This window comes from Euphorbia lathyris, chromosome 5, assembly GCF_963576675.1.
Source record: "Euphorbia lathyris chromosome 5, ddEupLath1.1, whole genome shotgun sequence".
In the NCBI taxonomy this organism is placed as follows: domain Eukaryota; kingdom Viridiplantae; phylum Streptophyta; class Magnoliopsida; order Malpighiales; family Euphorbiaceae; genus Euphorbia; species Euphorbia lathyris.
This window is the reverse complement of record NC_088914.1, coordinates 33828699-33834951: the sequence shown is the minus strand read 5'-3', so window position 1 is coordinate 33834951 and position 6253 is coordinate 33828699. Positions and strand designations below refer to the sequence as shown.

The following is a 6253-nucleotide window of genomic DNA, read 5'->3' as shown; positions in this document are numbered from 1 at the left end:
ACCCAGCGGAAGTCCGGTCATCATATCATCAAAATTAACTCCTGATCAAAAAGCACAGCTTATGGCAGTATTACGGAGAAACAAAGACGCGATTGCATGGAAAATTGATGACATCAAAGGAATCAGCCCAGCAGTCTGTGTTCACAGAATCTTGATGGAAAAGGATCACAGACCGACTATTCAACCGCAACGAAGTCTAAATCCCCACATGAAGGAGGTTGTGAGAAAAGAAGTGCTCAAGCTTCTCGATGCTGGCATTATTTACCCAATATCTGATAGTGTGTGGATAAGCCCTGTTCACATTGTGCCAAACAAGGGAGGAACGACAGTAGTTCTCAACGAGAAAGACGAGTTAGTGCCCACAAGAACGATTACAGGGTGGAGAGTTTGTGTTGATTACAAAAAGCTAAATGAAGCCACGAGGAAGGATCATTTCCCTTTGCCCTTCATTGATCAGATGCTGGAGCGTTTAGCAGGATATGCTTTCTACTGCTTTCTCGATGGTTACTCAAGATACAATCAGATCGCAATTCATTACGAGGACTAGGAGAAAACAACATTCACATGTCCATATGGGACTTATGCTTACAGAAGAATGCCGTTCGGGCTGTGCAATGCTCCTGCCACTTTTCAGCGATGCATGATGTCCATTTTTCATGACATGGTGGAGCGAACCGTTGAAATATTCATGGATGACTTCTCGGTTTATGGAAACTCTTTTGATAGTTGTCTAAACAACCTCGAAGATGTGCTTGTGCGATGCAAGGAAACTAACTTGGTCTTAAACTGGGAGAAATGCCACTTCATGGTCACGGGAGGAATTGTCCTTGGGCATAAAATTTCAGAAAGAGGGATGGAAGTGGACAAAGCTAAAGTAGAGGTGATAGAAAAGCTTCTTGTGCCCACCAATGTAAAGGATGTGCGAAGTTTTCTGGGGCACGCAGGTTTCTATCGCCGGTTTATCAAAGATTTTTCAAAGATTGCACTACCCTTATCTGCCCTACTTCATAAGGAAGCTGAATTTTCATTCACCGCAAGCTGTGTGCAGGCATTTGAACTCTTGAAGAGCAAGCTGATCAACTCGCCAATACTAGCGGGACCAGACTGGGAGCACCCTTTTGAAATGATGTGCGATGCAAGCAATACTTGTGTGGGAGCTGTCCTTGGACAAAGAACAGAGAAGAAGTTCAGGTCGATCTACTATGCAAGCAAAACTTTAAACGAGGCCCAGCAGAACTACACAACTACCGAGAAGGAACTTCTTGCAGTTGTGTATGCCTTCTGTAGATACTCATTTTTGTCCGGGACATTTTAAAAAAAAAACTTTAACTGATTATATTTGGAATTCTAACAAATTCGTGTATTATATTAGAAATGCAAACTTTCTATTACGAGTATAATTTATTAAGAAAATTATATTTTATACCAATTTTTTATATCCCGGTATAATTATCAAATTATATTAGAGATGTGATTTATTGGAATAGAAATATTTTTCAGGTCATAAATTATATTTGAAATATAATTTGTTGTATTCTAAATATGAGTTTTGAAATTGTTGTGTTTTAAATTCATTAGTTAAGTTCAACTTACATCTAATTGGCTAGATTAATTTTCAAACTTTAATTCATTAGTTGTGAAATTATATTGGAAATCCCTATAATCTAAATACAAAGCTATGACAAAATCAATTTTTAAAGTTATCCATATTTACTTTTAAAAGGATTTTGGTTTATAAATTATATTTAGAGTATAATTTCCAAAATTATCTTACAACAAATGAATTAATAAGCTGAAAAAAATAATGGAATAAAAGTAAAATAAAGTGCACTATAAAAAATAAGATAAAGTGCTATTATTAAGAAAAATAAACTTTACATTTTTACAAAAAAAACTAATTTCAATGTTTCTACAGCCAAGCCATCCAAAGTACAGCCAAAACAATCTTCAATCCAAAATTCAAACAAGCCAAAATTCAAAAATTCAAACAAGCCAAAATTCAAACAAGAAGGGACAAACATCTTGAAGATAGCCACTGCATCCAGAACCATCTTGAAAACAGCCATTCTGAAACAAGGGACAAGTGCATTACTTGGCTTGAGTCCAAAGAGAAGAAGGAGCCAAAATTGGTCAGCCCTTGAAACCAGCCACTGCACTGTAGAAGAAAAGACAATTCATCACAACAGGACAACCCTTCTCAATCACTGGATGCCCTGGTCATATCTATAAATGGATGGTCATATCTATAAATGGATGAGGCTGGCACCTGAAACAAGGGAACCAACATTAACATTAGAACAAAAAAGGAAAAAAAAAAAAGATCAGAGCAAAAGAAAAGGGGGGAAGAACATTAGACCAAAAGGGGCAGCAACATTAGAACAAAAAAGAGGAGAAAAAACAAAATGTAAGGGAAAAAGGAGAGAGTTTGTTCTTCACTGTAAAAGGGGCCAAAAATTTCGACAGATTAGAAAGCATTAGAGAGAGAGAAAGAGGGTCCAAATACACATCTGTATTGCTTTTAATTCAATGAAAATTCTATTTCATCTATTTCTGATTCTTGTTTCTTCTTTTTTTTAGCTTATGAAATAGGGATTGGAGCAATTTATGAAAAGTATCAATTTTTATTGATCCATGCTCTAAGATGATCTATTTGTCATAAAGCATTTACTTTCTGTACTTTCAATACCCTGTTAATGCTAATTAGATTTCAGTTCATAAAACGAGTTCAAAATCAAATAATTCCTCTTATGAAACCTTTTTATAGGCAGTTAATAAATCATTCTGATTACTTTCTAAAAAATTATCTCTTGTTATTTAGTTTCAGAAAATCATCTCTGTAAATAGTTTTTATCCAGAAATCTTTGTCTTGTTTTAAAACCCAAAGGGACCAGATTAAACATAAAAAAGGGAAACCATTATGTAAATAGGTTGATTTGAAAATATTTCATCTTGTGAAAAATCATTCATTTACAGAAACACCAAAAAATAATACAGACAAAGGATAATCAATTAAAACCGAAAGAAAATCAACCTTAATCCAAAATATATATACTGTCTTCCATTTTTTTTTCAGAACTTCCACCGCCAGTCACTGTGACCTCCGTTCACCGGAACCCGCAAGAAGAATATCTAATCACCGTACACCACCTCTGACCACCGCCATTGTCGTTCACAACGAGCAGATCTACAAGAAGAAACTAAAGATCAGAGACATGCAAACAAAAAACCAAAGAAAATCGCACTAGAAGCCAAGAAGCGAGGAAAGGAAATAAGAGGAAGAGGCGAGAACTCACCGTCTTCTCCGCCGCCTTAGGAGAACCACCGAAGCCATAAAACTAAGAAGGATTAGGGCGGATGGTGAATGGATGGAGCAGAATGGAAGCCGCGACCGGCGATGGTGATAGGAGGTCCGGCCATGGCTACGTTTTTGAAGGAAAATAGAGGAAGAAAGAAGAGGCTGCGTTCCATGAAAAAGAAGGGGTACTGTTTTTGTTCTTGAAGAAAAGGAAGAGGAGAGGACGATGGTGGCTGCACAGATAGATGTGCAAATAAACCCTAAAAATCCAAAGTTAAATCTTTATATTCATATTTTTGTTATTTCGAGTTTACCCTTCCATTTTCATTTTATTTCAATTCAGACCCTATAGTTTTAAGTCATTCATATTGAGCTCTCTTTTCAATTTGATCCAAGTATTGTTAGCTCAAGAAATTCTTAAACTTTTTTTCATCTATCACATTCTAATTTCTGGATTGAAATTATAAAACGGTTATTTTATCTCGATCATGGAATAATGATCCGGATAAATGATAATTAACTAATAAGATTGTATATCGTACAATCATCTTTTATATTCATTTTCTATGAAATATAATGATATATGATTTCCTTGTTATATATCGGACTTTAACCGCTGGATAGCGATTTACCTCGATCATTGAATAGTGATCCAAATAAATAAACAATAAATAATATCTTTAAAAAATGCGTCAATATTTTAAACTCTATTTAATCAACAAATAAAAAATAATTTACGGGTTCCTCTATCAATTTTGATCGTTGGATAATGATTCTATTACGGTCGTATGACCACAACCTTTTTACGGGTTCCTCTATCAAATTTGATCGTTGGATAACAATTCTATTACGGTCGTATGACCACAACCTTACGAGTATCGTCAAAGGCTTGAATTGATACAATTGATATCTTCAAAGCAATAGTAAACACAAACACGTAAAACAAGCACATATAAATACAACAGTATCGATTTATCGGGCGGGGTAGGGTGAGATTATGTCTCTTCCCTACACGTAACCGGAAACCGAGCTTAGAATCATCGCAGACTATTACCTTATCCGAACTTTACCCGGATGGGTCAATTCGGAATCAAATCGGTGTCCAATCAGACCGTCAAACTGATTGGTGGCGACTCGAAAACTCATTGAATAGTCTCCCTAGAGGGACTATCCAGTACCGTTGATAAACCAGTAGAGCGGGAGCCTCACATCGAATATATAAACAGTTCGCGATCCGCGGGCACGGGCGCGACAGCTGGCGACTCTGCTGGGGACTAGGTTTTCCTGGCTGTGTACGTATTTCTATATGCTTATACTATGTGTTCACTATTGTATATGTTATTGCTTTGATAAATGTTATTTTATTGACATATCATTCAAGCCACACTATCACACTTGCACTCAAAGGTCATGTATATGATCTTACCCTTTTCTAAGTTCTAGGACGAGGCAAAGTACGGACTGTCCTCTCGGGAACACCGAGGTTGGGGTCCTGAAACGACTCAACTCAAATTGGACTTCCCTACTCAGCAATGATGGGGTTAAGGATATGTGACCCGAACCACAACTTTTGTACCTTTAGAAATAGATCCAAGAGCTACCCAATAGAAGCTAGCCCTTTTGTGCAGGTTAACCCTATAGGATTTACATCATAATATAAAATTTGCTTGGTGTGATTTGATTTACATGTCTATGTATGATTACACCTAATTATCTATACTTGTGTCGACGTCTACCATAACCTGATTTTCCCATGAAAGATTATGAAAATAATAACGGTCTTATCCCTAAAATGTCTAGGATGTTAAAGAGTACCTATTTGATTGAAAACATTGTCTTAAGCATGAAATAAATCACTTTTCAGATGCCAAAATGATTCATCTTTTGTCCAAAGATATTTTGAGAAATGTAATGGACCTTTTAAGGATAATTCAGTTGTTATAATCATAATTTAAATGGGGAGATTTTATCATTTATTCGCTACTAAAAATAAAAATAAAAATAAAAAACTTTAAAATGGAATATGATTTATTGGCACTAATGCTTTGTTTTCTCTCTTATACTCATTATCGAATAAATATATAAATATGGATATTCGATACTTTCTCATGGCATCTTCTTCAAGCATAATAGAAATCTTGAATAAAAAAAACACAATGAAAGTTGATATCGAAAAAATAGGTTGATTAATTCATCAATGGGATAAAATAATACGATGAATATGCTTGAAGAAAGAGATAATTATCGAATGCTTATATTTATATTTTGTTTCGATAATGTGTACGAAGAGTGTCTAAGAAAGCATTTCTTGCCTAATGAAATTGTATTTTGATAGCATCACATCACATCATACGTTGTATCATGTCGTCAGTACACGTGTGTCCAACATATGTTTTTATCATACATTTCATAACATGATGTGCTCTTGCACACTCCATTACGCAAGATATGTCACCTCATTTCATACCATTTTATGTGTCGTACATTCTTGTCACGTTTCATATCATTATGTCAACGTACGTCTAGGCTATATGACATCACATATCGTGATTTGTGTCACTACACATATGTGAACGCCCACGTGTCAATCATTTATATCATGAATAAAATCATTCAACATTATCATGTTTTCTTTGAGTCCGTACATCACTGTAGTTGTGCGGTCTCCCTTTTCATATGTCAGTTTGTGTCATTCATTATCATGCATAAGCTTTTACAATGATTTTGTCATAACCATAACTTTTTCATACATAACATGGTCATATGCGGCCTAGTTTCATACAACATGCATTCCACGGGTTATATTTCATTCTTCGTTTTAGCGAGAGCAAAATGCTAGGGGCCTTTTAAAAAAAACTTCCAATATCTCATGCATTTGCATTGTTTTTCTAAAACGAAAATAAAAAATAAAAAAAGCACATTTAAAAAAAAAAAATTGTTTGTTTGGTTTTTTTTTAA

At 35.1% G+C, this 6253-nt stretch overlaps 1 long non-coding RNA gene across 1 annotated transcript; it reads right to left on the bottom strand.

Annotated features, from left to right (window-relative positions):
• Nucleotides 1-1840: 1840 nt before the first annotated feature.
• LOC136228649 (uncharacterized) lies at nucleotides 1841-3537 on the bottom strand. The gene is made up of 3 exons (XR_010688790.1): nucleotides 3294-3537; nucleotides 3032-3184; nucleotides 1841-2266 (listed from the first exon to the last, which is right to left on the bottom strand). It is a non-coding gene; the product is annotated as an uncharacterized lncRNA (long non-coding RNA).
• Nucleotides 3538-6253: the final 2716 nt, after the last annotated feature.